The sequence below is a fragment of the Rattus rattus genome, chromosome 9 (assembly GCF_011064425.1).
Source record: "Rattus rattus isolate New Zealand chromosome 9, Rrattus_CSIRO_v1, whole genome shotgun sequence".
In the NCBI taxonomy this organism is placed as follows: Eukaryota; Metazoa; Chordata; class Mammalia; order Rodentia; family Muridae; genus Rattus; species Rattus rattus.
Genome location: NC_046162.1, coordinates 37,881,165 through 37,899,583, shown reverse-complemented (window position 1 = coordinate 37,899,583; position 18,419 = coordinate 37,881,165). Strand labels below are relative to the sequence as shown.

The window sequence follows — 18,419 nt, the reverse complement described above, 5'->3', positions numbered from 1 at the left end:
CCTGACCTTAAGAGATCCATTGCACTGGGACTAAAGGCAGACAGCACTTCACCGTGTACTTCCACTACTCCAGACCTCTCTTGTTTTCCCGTCCTAGACTCAAAGACTCAGCTGATACAGTCAATGCCCATATAACCACTCTCTAGTCTACTTGACCACAAATAAACAAACAAAACAAAACAAGCCAGGCCAGGTGGTGGTGGTACAGGCCTTTAATCCCAGCACTTAGAGAAGCAGGCAGATTTCTGAGTTCCAAGCCAGACTGGTCTACAAGAGTGAATTCCAGAACAGCCAGAGCTATACATAGAAACTGGCATTGGGGCACGGGGGGTGGGAGGAGATGAGGGTGGGGTATGAAGAGCTACAGGGACTACTGGGCAAAGGGTCAGCAGTTAACAGCACTGGCTACTCTTCTAGAAGATGTGGGTTCAGTTCCAGCAGCCATCTGTAACTCCAGCATACTTCTTTAGGCCTTTACAGGCACTGAGCAAACATGCTCCACAAACATACATATTGGCAAACACACATAAAAGAAAAGTTTAACTGGATGTAGTGATGCATGCCTTTAATACTAGTTCTCAGAACGCAGAGCCAAGCAGATCTAGCCTAGTCTACAGTTCTACCTCCAGGCTAGCCAAGTCTATATAGTAAGGCCCTGTCTCAAAAGAAACAGCCAAAATTAAAAACAATTTAATCCCCAGAAATAAAAACTTCTTTATGTTTATTGTAAAATAAATAAATGATGGTCAAAAATCAAATATATAGTCAACAAGATATTTTTTACTAAAACCAACAGCTTAAAATACAATGGAGATTTGTAAACTTCTGTTTACAAACAAAGACGCCTGTAAATCCTCAATATCCTCTGACAAGGTGTGCACGGTACATAAAGCAATCTTCCCCCGAGTTGAAACACAGCACCCCGTCCATTTTCTCAGCTATCCTAGATCAGGTTTAGAATTCACAGCAGTGACAGCTCTGAAGTCCCTAGAAACTTCCTTAATACTACAGAGCATTCAAGGCTCAGTAAGAAATTCAAGTCACCATTCTCACTCAGGGAGTTCCCAAAGCATACAGGACTCACAAGGCCACCTCCGCAAGGCTGTACATCAGTGAGGACTGCTGCAGGTGGGACTGTTTACCCTGTGGAGGTTCGTGTGGCTTTTGTAAGTCATCACCAAGGCTGGGATGAGCAACTGATGATGGAGCTACCAACAAGCTCACTGACTCACCAAGACAAACATTTGTTTACATCTCCCCAAGAAAGCCACACAACAGACAATCCATCCTATTTAAAAGATAAAATTACCCAAACATGCAAGCAAAGCAGAGTATATACAAATCTACATACAGTATAAAAGGGGATCGGTTTTACTTCAGCTTTTGTGTTGTTTTATTTTAAAGTATAATGTATGTGCTTTGTCTGAATGTATCTCTATATACCACATATGTGCCTGATGTCCTTGGAGGCCATCAGGAAAACAGGAGTTATGAATAGTTGTGAGCTACCTACCATGTGGGTGATGAAAATCAAACCCAAGTTCTGTGGAAAAGCAGATAGCACTCAACCCGAGCCCTCTCCAGCCCAGTTTTAATCTGTATACTTAACAGCAGCATAGCACTCACTACATTATTAGAGAAGAACTCATTGATCCCACTAATTTGGGAAGACATGGGCTTCTTAGAAGACTTATCAGACAAGTATATCTGTTAACACTCAGGTGTTCACTGATACACCACACTGCTTCCCTGTTTAAAATATGGGAGGGAGCTGGCAGCCATGGTGCATGCCTTTAATTTTGGCACTAAGGAGGCAGAAGCGGATGGATCTCTGTGACTCCAAGGCCAGCCTGGTCTACAGAGTGAGTTTCAGGACATCCAGGACTACATATGGGAGGGGAAAATCCTTTCAAGCACATCACTCAAACTTTGGGTTTTACCATGTGTCAGTTATAACAAGCAGTGGTTCACTGTCCAGCCATTTCATATAGAGGGAGGGCACGGAAAAGCCCTCTCCCTTCAGATCATGGCACCTTTAATCTATCCCATAAGCATAGCCACCAAAATCTATTATCAGTAGAAAATGTGGTAGTCAAATGGGACAACACGGTTTTTTGAGTGGGCTGAGTGACATGGACCGAACAGTAGTTCGTACCCTCACCTGGCTCAGGCCTGCTTCCACTTTTCATTTTTTGAGCTAGGGATCTGGGTGAGGTGGCTCTACCCACCTTGAAACTTCTTGGCTTGGGTGATCCCCATAATAGAATCATCACTACTCAGTCTGCTGGTACTTACACTACGCATGGCTGCTGTGCTATTGTGTGTGCATGTGCGCGTGTATATGTGTGCGTGTGTGGTTTTTTTGAGATAGTATCACACACAATATTGGCCTACAACTTACAATCCCGTCTCAGCCTCTATAGGGTTGAGTTGAGCACGGTCCAGTTCTTGCACTATTCTTGAACATCTGACCCACTTACTTCATTTTACTAAAACCTAAATCCTAAGGGTTGTTCATTTTCCAACTACAGTTGTGAGATCAGGTATAGAATCCAGTCAGGGCAGTTCTGAATGAGATCCCGGGGCGTGGGGGGTGAAATCACAAATTTATTTAAAACTTTTTAAAGAATGTATGTGAACCACATGTACACTTGGTACTTAAAGAGTTACAATACTTTGAGTCACCACATGGGTGATAGGAACCGAACACTGGTCTTCTCCAAGAATACCAAGTATTCTTAACCACTGAGCATCTCTCCAGTCCTATTATTTTGTTTTTGTTAATTCAACTGTGTGGTTCTCCAACATGAACTTGGAAGATGGCATGTGGCCAAAGAGGCCCTGCCTAGACTATGGAGCAGCTCCAGGAGGCACAAGGAGAGCAGTCTGCCCTCACAAAGGCTCGGCTGTGACAGAACAAGCAACAGCAACTTTGATCCTTAGTCACCAAATATCATGAAGGTGGACCACTGCAGACTGCACATTTGCCTGGCTGCCTACAATAACTGAGCTCAGAATCTGACCCCAGTCTTCAGGTTTAAGATAAAAACTGAAAACTCTTCACCCCTCTTTAGTTCTTTTTTTTTTTTTTTTTCGGAGCTGGGGACCGAACCCAGGGCCTTGCGCTTCCTAGGCAAGCGCTCTACCACTGAGCTAAATCCCCAGCCCCTTCACCCCTCTTTAGAAACAAACAATCTTCCTTCTGTGACTTCAGAGCGTCAGTGAGGTCACTGAGGTACAGATCAATGACTCTCCTGCAACCTCAGCCATGATTCTTCTCCCCTTCAAAGACACCAGCAACCCTTGTATTGTGTTAAAGAATACACTAGCACCTCACTCCAAACCTCTGTGAGCAAACACCTAGCTTTCCCTGAGTTCCTGTGCTGACTTACTTCAATGGTCAGTACCCTAGAAGTAAGGCAAATAACACTCTCCCCAAGCCCCGCCCCACAAAAGAATAATAATAATAATAATAATAATAAAACAATAATAACTCGAACATCAGGAATTCTTAAACATACTGGCTCATACTTGTCACCTTAGCACTTGAGAGGCTAAGGCAGGATTGCTAAGTTTAAGGTAATCTATATTTTAAATTACTGTCCAATTAATTCAATCTTCTTTTCTGAACCATGAAAAGCCAGAAACCCTTGAGAATGTTTTTATATTGCTCTCAAACTAGTCAACTCTCAATTCTTTGAAGCAGATTAATTCTATGTAACCCAGTCTGACCCAGAATTCATTTTCCTCCAGCCTTGGCCTCAACTGCTGGACCTCAGTAGGCTATCAGCACTCAATTCTGTCTAACCTAAAACAATTTAAAAAACAAAAACAATTCAAACAGATTCTTTCCAGAAACACATCTGTTCACAGTGACAAATTCGTAAACCTGTGAAAATGGTAATGTTCTAGGAAAGCACGAGCTTCGACAGCTCCAAGGCTCCTTCCTCACTCAGCCAGAGCTTCTGATTACACTGCACCTCCTCTCCAAAGAGCTTTTCAAAAATATCTGCAAATGTGGACACACCATCCTCCCCCTATTCCCAATGCATAACTAACAGGCTAGCGATAAAGCTACCAAGATCAGCACCAGGAAGCAGGCCAGCTGAATGACTTAACTAGAAACAGCAAGTCTCCCACACCCTCCCTGGAAGGGCTCGAGTGATTCCGAAAGCACAGACAGACAGACACCCTGTCCTATGAGACATTGCAAGTTCAGTAAGCACTCTGTCAGGTCACTCCTACTTCTTACAGTTTTCCCAGGAGGGTAACCTCTTGGATAGAACATAAACCCTACCCTTAAATCATTATAGTTTATAGAGAAATCAGAAATGAAAGAAAATTAACCTAGGAAAAGTGAAAAGTTAAATAAGCCATTTTCACTTAACAAAGTAGTATTCTAATGTTTACAATTTGTTTTTTATTTGTGTGTGAGTGCATGCCTTAGCACACATACACCTTTGGAGACCAAAATCCCCTGGAGCTGGAGTTACAGATGATTGTGAATCACTATATGGGTGCTAGGAATCAAACTTCCACAATAACAGCAAATACCCTGGAACCACTGAGCCATTTTGCCAACCCCCAACTTTTCATTTTTATTAAGCAATCTGCAAAGCCCCAGTTCTTCAATAAACTCAGTCATTGGAATTAAGGCCCATGGGATAGAATATCTGAGACTAGATAAGCCATAAATCTAGAGGAAAACCAAATATTACAGTTCTGCTAAAGGAAGATAGTAAAAAGATGACTCCTAATGACATTCTGATGTACCCATAAATCAGTACCCTGCTCAGCCATTATCAAAGTTTCTTCTTGCAGTAGATGGAAACACAACTGGACAATGTACCAAGCGAGAGACCTTGGTACATTCAGTCCTAAATGGCATGTATCCATCAAAGCCCTCTCCCTCAAGGTTAAGGGAGCCCAACAGAGGATGCAGAAAGATTATATGAGCCAGTGGAGACAGGAGACACCAAGGAAACAAGGGCTTCTAGACACAACAAAGCTGACACATACGAACCAGAGACTGTGGCAGCCTACACAGGGTCAGATGGAGTCCCAGTGTTAAGAGAGGAAGAGGACACAAGCCCCATCCCTAACCCAGAAGCTCTCTCAATAAGATAACCACTCACAAAGGAAATATGTCTTCTCTAACAGAGCCTCACTTAACCATGCCCAGCAGTCGGTGGCCAGCACAAATGAACTCAGTGGGATTTTCGGAGGGTGTTTTGTGTTGGTTTGTTTCACAATGCTTTGGGCAATTTTTTTTAAAGCCGTCCACAGATATTTTGTTTATATATGATGGTCTCCAATTCTGTTTTTGTGGTGTGTGTGTGTGTGTGTGTGTCTCAGTACCTGTGTTTCGCTGCTTTTTTTCCAGTTTGATTGCTGTCCTATTCTGGTGTTTTGTTTTTACTTTACCTTATTCTACTTTACTACTATTAGATGCCTGTTTGCACTCTAATGGAAGAAAAAGAAGGGGTGTGAATGTGAATGTGTGGGAAAAGAAGATCTGGGAGGGGTTGGGGGAGGGGAAACTAATCAAAATATTCTGCATGAAAAAATAACACACAGGACTGCAGGGGTGGGAGACAGTAGAGTGCTCACCTACCTGACCTGGAGTCAGCCACAGACACACACACAGACACACACACAGACACACAGACACACACACACACACACACTCCTACCCCTATATTTCTTATTGGCTGGACTGACTGGCTTGCAAACTTCTACATAAATTTTCAAAACTTCTCACTTGACCTCAGGTTGCTCAATCTCATAGCGTCTTTGCTATGAAATGGACAATGCCAAGTAAGAGTCTCCCCTTAAGTCTAGACAACCAGCCCTGTCCACTCCAGTTGCTGACACTTGGGGACCAATGAAAGCCAACCACACCACTGCCAAAGTTTCAACAGTTCTGCTTACTCTTTCCAACAGAACAAAAACTAGCATGTCAACAGCTCACTTTAAGTGACAGTTCTAAGTTTCAAGCAATAGAATATTAAGAAGTTACTATCCACAGTGGACAGCACTGAGGAACATGCTTGGCATGAACGAGGACCTGTGCTCAGTTCCCAGCACCAAAGACCGAAAATTACAAAAAAAAAGAAAAAAAAAAGAAAGAAAAAAGAAAAAAGCCCAGCTCGGGATTTTTTCAGAGCACTTGCCTAGAATGCAAACAGGGCACATAATCAAAGCAAAACTAACAATTCCCAGGAAGTACCACACAGACAACAAACAAAACATTTAAAACTATCTCTTCTCAGGCAATCAGGAACAAGAGCAAGGGTGGGCGCTGGACTAGAGGACAGCCTGGAAAGAATAACCTACAGCTCTCTCCCATAAGACAAGAGATCTAACTGCTGCCTTGTCTGTAAAATGTAAGACTGGTAACCTCAGGAGAAACTGGCTGAGCTCTTGCTTATACTGCAGGAATCTGTGAGGTGACCACATGCACATTTAAAGGACTGAAAACTAAAGAAAAATAAAGCCCTTAAAGGCATCACTCCCAAGACTGAAAACCAACACTGACTGCACCACATAATGAATGGGGTATAAGACCTGGTTTACCCATCTAAGAGTCATACTCTGTATAGTAATCAGGAGTCAGCACAGAAATCCAGGTGTAGACAGTCACAATTGTAATCCCAGTTCTGAGTGAAATCCAGCCCAAGCTACACAATGAATCTGAAACCACACAGACAGAGATCTAAAAAGCAATTTTAATAAAACAGGTCAACTGTTTTAAAAAGCATAGTAGTGAGGAAAATGTCTCAATGCATTTTCAATACCTACAAAGTAAAGGCAGATAGGTAGTCTTAATAAACACAAATGCAAATGAGCTCTTAACAGGCTAGCTATGAAATAGACAAAGGGGTCCTTGGAAGTGACTTATCAGGACACTGTTCTGTTCTGGCTCAGCAGCAGAGTGTCTAACTAGCATGAACAAGGCCCTGCGTTCAATTCCCCACATTACAAAAAACACACCCACATACTTATGACTAATCCCAAAGGATAGTACAAACACAAGTAAGCATACCTCATTCTTTAAGAAAGGGTAATACAGGGCTGGAGAGATGGCTCAACAGTTAAGAGCACTGACTGCTCTTCCAGAGGTCCTGAGTTCAATTCCCAGCAACCACATGGTGGCTCACAACCATCTGTAATGGGATCTGATGCCCTCTTCTGCTGTGTCTGAAGACAGTTACAGTGTACTTATATAGATAAAAAATTTAAAAACAATTTTTAAAAAAGTAATACAATTCAAACTCAAGGGGCATGTTGGGAGGCGGTTCTGTGATCAAGAACACTTACTACTCACTCAGATCCCAACAGCACGGGATAGCTCATAGTGGGTATGCATAAGTTCACCTACCCCTTAATCTTGAAATAGATCAAACCAAATCAGCAAACAGAAGCCATCTTCCAAAGACAAACTACCCAACAGAAGAATCCTTAACCAAGGATTCTTTTTTTCCCCAGTGCTTGGTTTGAACTTAGTGAATTCAAGGCAGGCGTTTTTTCCCTCTGGCCAGGATCTCACTAAATTACCTAGGCTAAACTTGAACCTGCTGGCTCAGCTTCCTTACCTAGGAGGGAAGACTGGGGTACTGGGAATACTTTTGTGGGGGTAAACAGTTCACTATCTTGATTGTGGTGATAACTACATGAGCAAAAACATCAGACCACCCCTTTAAATGTATGTATTACCTTTCCCATCAGATCCTGATAAAGCCATCCTTAAACTTCCCCTACACTAATAAAATAACCTGAAAAGACATGAAAAGTCAGAAGGGAGTGGATATCTACATGGGAAAATTAGTCTTTACGCACCCCCAACCCTGACTTTTTTTTTTTTTTTTAAAGATCTCACCCTGTAGACCTGGCTGCAATTTACCACATAGAGCAGGCTGGTGTAAAATTGAGGTATCTACCTGCCTGTCTCCTGACTGCTAGGAATAAAGGTGTACACCACTAAGTCAGGTTTATAATCTTTTAATATTTATTTACTATGCATGCATGTACACACATAAGCACCCATGCACATGGACATCAGAACTGAACTTGCTGGAGTCTGTTCTTCTCAGAAAGGAAATTTTTAAAAGCAATGCAAAGTATTAATTATTCTCTGAGTTGTGACAAAGTGTCATTTTAACTATTTTACAAATGTATCAAGAGCACCAAAAAACAAAAACCACTCGACACTGAGAATATAAATTAGTTATCTGTGTTTGAAGGTTAATACATTGTATTTTAATGTTTGAAATAAGACTCTGGGAACTGAAACAATGTCTCTCCAGGACCAGAGTTACTTTGTTGCTTGTAACTTTGTTGTCAATCTCTTCAGAGGCAAGTACAGCACCAATACTAGATGAGACAATGTGTCCACCAGTCACCTAAATCCTTTGGACTCACTACCTGCCACAATCCTTCCAAAATTCTCTCTGGTGAAAGGCTAATTTTAAGTTAGGCCAGGCAAAACACCCCATTAATTAATGCAAGAAAGAAAATACTTAAGTAACAACAAAGAAGCAGCCAAGCCTCAGGGAACACGAGTCCAGTTGCTTGGAAGACTACAAGTTCAAAGCCTGCCTCAGCTCCAGAGTTGAAGACCATCCAGGGCAAGAAGCTCAAATAAAAGGTAGAGAGGCCTAAGAACAAGGTGCACAGTGCTGGCCTATCATGTCCAAGACCCTAGGTTTACTGCCCAGTACCACAAAGAGGAAAGGAGAAGGGGACAGAGTGATTATACTAACAAAACATTAACATACAAATCATTAAAAATTGGTTAATACTGGGCATAACTCAAAGAACAGAAATTAATACCATAAGGTCCCAATGATAAAAATCAAATCACTGAATTATCAAGGGGTACTGGGTCTACTGGAATCCCAGCATTTCTGGAGATTGAGGCAGATCAAGTTCAAGGCTAGCCTAGGAGACAAGAGAAATCCTGTCTCAAAACAAACAAAAAAAAAAGTAGTAGCTAAAGAAATATAAATTCTAAAATTAAGTAGGAAAGCTTTAGGAAAATCAGACTATTACAAAAAATCATGGAGGTGGGGGGGGGGTGCCTGGAGAGATGGCTCAGCAGTGAAGAGCATTGGCTGCTCTTCCAGAGGTCCTTAGTTCAATCCCCAGCAACTACCTGGTGGCTGACAACCATTTGTAATGGGATCCAATGCCCTCTTTGATTGTGTCTGAAGACAGGTACAGTGTTCATATAAATAAATAAGTTCTTTTTTAAAAGATCATAGGTTCAAAACAGTCTTCTAAATCAGGAATGTGTCACCTGGAGGTAGAGGCAGAAGAACCAAGCAGTAGAAGTCAGACTAGGTTATAAGAGACCCTACCTCAAAATAGATCCATAAATAACATGGTTACATAAGCCTTTGCCTTTAATTCTAGAATTAAGGCAGAGGCGAATAGATCTCTGAGTTCAAGAATAGCCTAGTCTACATGGTCAGAGTTTCTCATAAATGTTAGCAACTTTAATATACATGCCTACAAACTCAGATTCTCCCTCCTAAAGGAGATAGTCTTATTTCCCCTCCCTTGGGTATGGTTGGACTTAAACACTGCTAGTCTCATTTCCCCTCCCTTGGGTATGGTTGGACTTAAACACTGCTAGTCTCATTTCCCCTCCCTTGGGTATGGTTGGACTTAAACACTGCCACTTCACGCTCCCCAGCAGTGCCATGGATGCATAGGAGATTGTGGTGCAGACCTCTGTGGTCCTCCCACAGAACCATAAATGCAATCCAGTCATAAGACAAACCTGAATGAGATCCTAAGTGTCAAGGTCATGAAGGACAGAGACCAGAAACTCAAGATGAGAGACTAAGGAGACAAGAAGACTTTGGAGTGGATCCTGAAACAGAAAGCATGTTTGCAGAAGCACCAGAGGAAACCAAAATAAAGCCTATGTCAACAGGGTTTACCAATTTGTTTTGATAAATACACATGGACTACATAGGATGAGGTAAGCAGATCTGTGTTACAAGTCTTCCATAAATCTAAAACTATATCAAATACTAACTCTTCTGGGAAGAAAAATTACAAATATCAGTAAGCTGGACAACTTTTTTCTCCCAGAGTAGCCCCTGCCCATTCCAAAGTTAGCAGAAAAACTACCTTAACCCAGGTGTGGCAGCCCACACCTTAATCCCAACCTCAGGAGCCCAGGCAGCCTGTGCTGGACAGCAACACCCCAAAGTGTAGGGATGTAACTCAAGGGCAGAGCATCAGCCCAGAGTGCACAGCGTCCTGGTTCTGGTTTGATTCCAAACACCACAAAAGAGAAAGACTGAGAGGGAAAGGCACCTTACACTTAACTCCCAGTAGTAACTCCAGCTCCTGAGATCCCACCGTGCACAGGTGGACATGCCAGGGTTTTCTTTGTAAGATGAAGTCTCACATAACTCAGGCTGGCCTCAACTCCATATATAGCCCAAGATAACCCTGAGACCATTTTAAAAACACTAGAACTCCCTAGGATTGTGGGTTGAGTCCATATTGGGTCCTGGTTTCAGTCTGTCACAGCAAAGTAACCCCTTAGTGAGCAGCCGAAACTACACCTAGACACACTGAAGAACAGCACTGCAAAGGCTTCCTTCCAGGGCTGCAGCTTTCTTCCCACTGTGTAATGCAAACCATGCATTACAAGTACTCCTAGACCTATACCCTTTCACCTGGCTAGCAGCTCAGCTTTCCCAAATAAAGTTGCACATAAAAAAAAAAGAAAGAAAGAAAAACTAAACAGAGAATAGTAAATACTTCTAGCTAACAGCCACTAGTCACCAGCTACAAGAGGGGTGACAGCTGCTAAATCTAAATTTAACTCCTGAGGTTGGACGAAGGTTCTCCTGAGCTTGGGCAAAGGTTCCCCCCACTAACTGTAACAACTACAGAGGAAAAGGGATATTATTTCTTTCTTTTGAGACAGGGTCTTACTGTGTAGCTCTGGCTGGCCTGTAACTTACTATACAGACAAGGCTAGCGCCTGCAACTCAAGAGATCCTTCTGCCTCTGCCTCAGAGTGCTGGAATTAAAGATGTGCACCATCACACCCAGCCAGTTACCCCCTCTGTAAGTCAGCAAGGTAATGTAAACTCTATAGCATACAACTCTAGCTCAGCACTGTAACTTTAAAAAAAGTAACCAGGCAGTTTTATAACATTGACAAAAATAAATAAAAAATTAAAAAAAAAAACTTGGATTGGGTTACAAATTCTCAGTTTTCTATTAAACCTGTTAGCTTTGGACTAATTCATATGCAGAGCTAGAGAGATGGCTCAGTGGTTAAGAGCACTGACTGCTCTTCAGAGGTCCTGAGTTCAATTCTCCGCAGCCACGTGGTGGCTCACAACCATCTGTAATGGGATCTGATGACCTCTTCTGCTGTGTCTGAAGACAGCTAGTGTACTCATGTACATTAAATAAATAATATAAAGTTAAAATATAGATAGATAGCCAGGTGTTGGTGGCACAGTACTCAGGTGGCAGAGACAGGCAGATTTCTGCGATCAAAGCCAGCCTAATCTACAGAGTGAGTTCCAGAGCAGCCAGGGTTCCACAGAAAAATCCTATCTCCAAAAGGGGGGAAGGGGATATGCAATTGTAAACATACTTAAAAACCCTGAAGTCAACCTATGCCTTATGCTTTCCATGTAATCCAGAGATACAGGGAAATCCATTATATAAATGACAATTTAAAAAAAAAAAAACTGCTTTCAAGCAGGTCAAGAACATACATTTCCAAAATCTAATGCTCAGGCACTGGGACTGACAGCGGAGAACTGAAAACCAGAATGTGAGTTAAAACAAACTGCCCAGTGTGGTACCTGTGCTCAGCTAGAATCATAGCTCAAAAGACTGACCTCCACCAGCAGTAACCTCTGACCAGCTTGGAAGGGAGCGGCCAAGGCTTCTGTCACTGTGCTTCAATTCACTGCTTTCTGACTCTGAGCTAGGGAGTCAATTTCCTATTCTTAAACTACTAGCCACCTGCCTGAGAAGCCAAGAGCACAGGTCTTTTGAACAAGTGGGGATGAGATTAACAACCATTCTCTTCAATTAGAGCATTTCACCTTGATATATTTGTCCTCAAGCAGTTAGTAAAACTACCTTGACTCAAACTTCGCAGGTTATTTTAAAAGGGGGCAAATGGCTAACACCGGCCTACCCCTCCTGCAGGTTTAGTAGAACAGTTAGTTCCAAGGAAACAATGTTATACTCAGAAGCAAGCTGGTTATGTTCAGCTGCAACCCAGCAGCCCCACAGCGTTTGGTCCTTTTTTGCCACTTTGTATTTACTTGGAAAACAGATGCACAACTTTAAACTTCCTTGATTTTTAACCTTTTGCAAGGATGTGCACCTTGAGAGCCAGTCCTAAAACTTTTGTAATCTTGTAGTCTTGTTTCGGTTGGAAATATCTGCCATCTAACGTGCTTTCTAGTCTGGGGGTAGAGGTGATCCTTAGCACATAGAAAGATAGGTTAACCACAAATCCTTGAAAATAGCTTTGCAAACTCTAGAAATCCAACCAAATAAGTACTAAAATAAATTACTTAGCTGGACTTGGTGGGATGCACCTTAACTCCAGCACTGAGGGGATTCTGAGATCCTCCTGAGTTCCAGGCCAGTAAGGGCTCCATACTAAGAATTTTTTTAAAATAAGTTGATCATAGATGGTTTGGTAGGAGACCTGTCTGCTGTGCTTACCAACAAACCCAATCAGTGACTGTGGCCCAGTGAATAATTGGACACTGGACACCATCCTCTCCCCAGCAATTTCAGATGTGACTTATTTTTGTGACTGAACCTGGGGCTTCCTGTATTCCATGCCAAGTGCTCCACCTCTGAGCTGGAGCTCGCTCGTCCTATCCAATTTCAAACTTTTACCTGAACTCCGGCGAGAATTTAAACTCTTCGTTTCCTTGGACTTATAATCTTCTCAAAGGTTTTTAATCTAAGTTTGTTCCGATTCAAAACTAAAGCATTCGAAATTAAAAAGGAGACTAGAAAGTCAAGATCTAATGTCAGAGTTTGACTTCCTGCTGGCGGGAATTTCCCATTACCTCGAGGTGCGTTTTGGACCTGCTGAGAGGCACACTCAATTACATTACATTGGCTGTATTTTCCTCTCTATTTTTCCCAGAAGCTAACTTGGAGGTGCATCTATCTATCCTCGTAAGTGCGTAGAAAGCCAAGTCCTCCTTTGTCATTCAAAACCCTACTTGTAATCTCCCTTCTCTGGAGTCCCCCACTGGTTCGCACAGATGCCACCACCGGTCTTCTCATGCTGAAGTTTGCACCCCAGCCCAGGTTCAAGAGCTCAGTGGCCAATAATGTGCCATAGCCACGTTGCCTGCACAGATAGATGCCTGTCCTTTCCCTACTGAGGGCCTCGGTACCACCTCGTTCTCCAGTTCACTGTACCTACCTGATCGCACCCAGGTGACCAGGAAGGGCGGGAAAAAAGGGAACTCTCGGCATAGTGCAAGGGAAAACACAGTGGAGTTTGGAGAGATCACGTCTTGGCGTGGCTATCTCTGCACCACTGAGCCCTTGATCCCGGGGTCGCGCGCCTCCGCTCTGCAGCCCTGGGAGGCGCGATCACGCTCTCAGCTTGGGCTCCCCCAACCCCCATCCCCATATCCATATCCGAAGGCTTCCTTAGGGTCCAGGCCCAGCTACATCATCCCGGAGAGTCGGCGCGCGCCAGGGAATGCGCGTGGAGCACGCAGGGCCGGCCAGACGCGTGACGCCCGCCGTTGGCGCGGCGGACCACGCGCGGGGCCCAAGGCGCAGGCAGGAGGCCGCGCCGGCCGTTGGTGGGGGTGGGGACGCGCCGCGCGGCCTCCCGGGGCGCTCCGCTCGCGGCCGCAGCTCGGCTCACGCCCGGCCCGCATCCGATCAGCCCCACCCGCGGGCCCATGTACCTGTGCGGCTGAGCGGGAGGACAGGGCTGCTGCGTGGGAGGAGGTGGCGGCGTCCCTCGCGCGATGCCGCGGCACGCGTGCCCGCCGCCCACTATATAGTCGCGCTCAGCCGAACATGCTGCTCCGGGCCGTGTGTAAGGACCAATGGCCGCCTCGCTGCTGCGCCCCTTGGCTGCGATTGGACAGCGTCTCCGTCCAAGGGCCGGGCTCCTGAGTGGCTGCCGCATCTGCCTATAACTGAAGGAGCCAGAGCCCAGATGGACACGAAATCTCACCAATACTTGGGTGGGTTATAAAAATGAGGGCGGGATGCACTGAGAGCGACACTAAGACAAGCCAATAGTTGCATGCATCCGTTCTCATTGGCTTACATTTCTTTTTCTGGGCGGAAACCCACTGTCCAGGCAGGAGCGGTTGATCCACAAGGTGGGGCCCGTGTACTTTGGGGAAGTAAACCCCATGCAACTGGGAGGTAGGCGCGGGGGAGCAAGGAAGCCCCCAGCCAATCGCAACACCGGATGGAGCTGATTGACAGGGAGGGATGGACCTCTCCAAAGGCCGCCCCAGGGCCGCCGTGCCCTCTGGGGCGGTTAGAGGATGTGCTAGCTACGTTTTCCGTTCCCTTTCCTTTCTCTTCCTCTTAGGTCGAATCCTGTCCTCGAGGACCCCCACTCCCGCCTTCCCTGGCGACTTTGGTACCCAAGATCTAAGTGACAGAATTTCCTGGTTTTGGTTTGGTTTTTTTTTTTTTTTCCTTCACATCAAAACTTTTTCTGCATACATTTCAGAAGAGCACGCTCTGCTGACCCTTAGCATTACTCAGCACGAATGCAGAGGACAGCGAAATTGGTTTGGTCATGGGACCCCCAGAGCGTAGCCTCGCTGGCGTTTGGAGATGCGCTTGTCCTCCGGTGGCTTCCAAGCTTGCATGCCTGGGTGGCCCATGGACTTTTTCAGAAGGTTTTCCCTTGTTGCGATTGCAGAGACAAGATCCCCACTTTGATCACCCTCTGGCTTGCGTGCGCTATAGGGTGCGTTACCTCCAGCCATTGTCACATGCTTTTCAAATTGAAATGAGAATTTACCCAACTCCTAGGCAAACACTCCTGGTTCCCGCATAAGCCAGGGTCCAAGTAGCATCTCAGTCTGCTGCTGTCCCCAACTTGGGGGTTCTGTGAGCCTTCTAGCCACCATGAGCATTTTATATTAAAAGTGCTGTGGTCCAAATGCTAAACACAAACTAGTCTGTGTCCCCTGGAGGCGGGGAGAATTTCAGGCCATCCTGAGCTATATAGCAAGTCTGAAGCCATCCTAAGTGACATGAAAGCAAGCCAAACTCACATTAATTTGTTTTAGGGCTTTTTGAGCCAAGGGCTCCCCCTTGTAACCTATGCTGACCTGGATTTACCATGTAGCCTAGGCTGATCTCGAACTCGCCGTCCTCCATCCCAACTTCCTAAATAACGGAAATACAGGCGTTAAAGTGTTACAGAGAGTTTCCAAAAGGGAATATGTGGACAGTACCCTCGTGCAAAGACTCAGCCAGCCCAGCCCAGGCTGGAAGGAAAAGGCAGCCAGGGAACCTAGAACTCTGGAAGCAAGGAGACAAGGGAAAAGTCAGTAGTGCTCCAGCACCCCTGTGTCTTCTGCCCTGAAGCAACCAGAGGTGTCAAGAGTGCCTGTTAACAGTGGGAACCACTTCTAGGGCTTCAAGCACCAAGCCCTGAAGCCGGGCTAACATTCCTACACAGCCTTCTAGGATCACTTGGTAGGATCGCTAGCCTAACCAAGGAATTTGGACTTTAATTTGGAACTGTAGAGGCTTTGTTTGTTTATTAAGATAGCCCTGGCTATTCTGGTACTCACTGTGCAGACCAGACTGGCCTCTAACTCATAGAGATTCCCCCTGCCTCTGCCACTGCCTCTTGACTGCTGGAATTAAAGAGATGCGGCCCCACATCCATCTGAGAGGTTTTTTTTAAAAGGGTAAACCAGGAAATTTGAGATTCATCTCAGGTTTTGCAGGAAAAAAAAGAAAAATGAAATACCTAATTCAGAGAACTTTGACAAATTGTCACAAGGATTCTCATTACTACAATTCCAGTGTTCCTGGCAGATTTGCCTCTCTCTCTCTCTCTCTCTCTCTCTCTCTCTCTCTCTCTCTCTCTCTCTCTCTCCATATTATTTGTCCCATCTGGCCTGGAACTCATAAAAATCCTCCTCATTCTGCCTCTGCTGGGATTAAATCATCATGCACCACCAAAACTAGCTTTAAAAAAAAATGTTTTAAAGATGTATTTATAAGGGGAGAAATCCATAAAGATACATATCTTTTTGTTGTTTGGGAATTGTATACATGCATGTGAAGTGTTTCTATCAAGACCACCCTATTCCCTCTCCCTCCGATTTTATGGGGGTTTCCACTGGGTCCACTTAGTGCTGCCCTTATGTGCATGGGCATAGGACCACAGGAGCCTCTCTGGTGACATCCACCTGAGGGAAACTGACTTTCCCTCTCCGAGTGACCAGTGGCCAATAGCTCCAGAGCTAAGGGTGAAACTTTGTGCTGGAGCATTTTCTGGCGTGACTTTCCCCAGGTCTTGTGTGCATGCTGTCACTGTCACTGTAGGTTCATATGGACAGATGCCCTGTTGTGTCCTGAATCATCCACTGTCTCTGCCCCTTACAGTCTTTCTATTCTACAAAGAGCCTTGACCCTCAGGGTAAGTAGGTGAGACTGGCATCCCACTTAGGGCTAGGCACTCCACAGTCTCTTACTCTATCACGTTGATCAAATCATGAGTCTGTGTGCTCATCACCAGCTACTACACAAAGAGGCTTCTCCGTGAGAGTGAAAAGATTTTGCAAAGCCAAGGATTGCACACAGGCCCTGAGGTCTTCCAGACCTGGAACTGGAGTTAGGACTCAGGGTGGGGTTGGGGGTGGGGGCTGTCTTCTATAGATTTCATAAAACTCTGTAAACAAAGGTTTACTTACTACAGTAACATTCAGGGCAGCACCCTTTGTGACAGAAGTCCAAGCCAGGTAGGTATCTGGTTGCACATCTGGATACCACCACTCCCAGAGGTGGAGGCAGGATTACCACTTTAAGAAGGCTACTATGGGGCTGCAGAGATGGCTAAGTGGTTAAGAGGGCTGATTGCTCTTCCAGAGGTCCTGAGTTCAATTCCCAGCAACCACATGGTGGCTCACAACCATCTGTAATGGGATCCAGTGCCCTCTTCTGGTGTACATGAAGACAGCTACAGTGTACACATAAAATAAATAAACATTTAGGAGAGAGAGAGAGAGAGAGAGAGAGGCCAAAATATTTTTTTAAAAAAGAAGGCTACTATGTAGGAAAACTGCATCCAAAAAAGAGAAAAGAAAAAGAAAGCATCCCGCTACATAGAAGAGTCAGACCTAATAACACTAACAGACACAATAACACAATCTTCACAATTCTAAGGGACAGTCACCAAACCATCCAGAAGATGAGCCTACAGGTATCAGTATAGAGCTGTTCAAAAGACAGCGAGCAAAGAGGAAGGGAGAATTGGTACTTCATGCCCAGCATAAAGCAAAGCAATGCAGCAGAAGCTTCCATGGGACACGGAGGAGCCTGGGCTGTGCAGGCCCACCTGTGTGTGTCTTCTCACTGGGCTTGCACTGGCGAGACAGACTCTGAGTCACAAGAAACAGTTAATGATTACCAAGAGTGGGATGTACTTTGTCCTAGTGGAGAAGACAGGTTTAGTTTTCATTCTGTACCTTTTGCCGCTGTGGGTTTTGTTTCTTTGTTTGTTTATTCTGTTCTAATTTTTCGTTGTTTTATTTGAGCCAGGGTCAGACAGTCTGGCCTTTAACTTCTGATTCTCCCGTCTCCACCTTCCGACTGCTAGGATGACGGGTGGGAGTCACTGTGCTCAGCTTGGGGGTGCACACATGTCATGGGCTGGCCTGTTGGGGTCAGAGGACAGCAAGACAGTAAGCAACTGTTCTCTCATCCTACCATGAGGGGCATGGATGGAACTCAGGTTGTTGCTGTCACCTGGGCCCATAATATAAAGATCTTTTTGTTGTTTTGGGACGAGATCTCACCATGTAGCCTTGGCCGGCTTGGAATCTGATATATAGACCACACTGGTGTTGAATTCATAGAGATCTGCCTGCCTCTGCCTCCTCCATGATGATTAAAGATGTGTGTCTTCACGTTGGGCCTGGGATTAGGAGTTTGAGTCCATCTTCTTTTTAAGATTTATTTATTCATTTATGTGAGTACACTGTAGCTGTCTTCAGACACAGCAGAAGAGGGCATCGGATCCCATTACGGATGGTTGTGAGCCACCATGTGGTTGCTGGGAATTGAACTCACGACCTCTGGAAGAGCAGTCGGTGCTCTTAACCACTGAGCCATCTCTCCAGCCCCCTAGTTTGAGTCCATCTTGAGGGTACCTGGTAAGACTTTGT

At 44.8% G+C, this 18,419-nt stretch overlaps 1 protein-coding gene and 1 non-coding gene across 2 annotated transcripts in view; both read right to left on the bottom strand.

Moving 5' to 3' along the window:
• Positions 1 to 14,055, bottom strand: part of G3bp1 (G3BP stress granule assembly factor 1) — a 30,432-nt gene extending 16,377 nt beyond the window's left edge. The window contains exon 1 of the mRNA XM_032911990.1: positions 13,950 to 14,055. The gene's annotated coding sequence lies outside the window, so the exon portion shown is untranslated. The remainder of the gene's footprint in view (positions 1 to 13,949) is intronic.
• Positions 1,965 to 2,104, bottom strand: LOC116910691. Its single transcript, XR_004389220.1, has one exon. It is a non-coding gene; the product is annotated as a small nucleolar RNA SNORA29 (small nucleolar RNA).
• Positions 14,056 to 18,419: the final 4,364 nt, after the last annotated feature.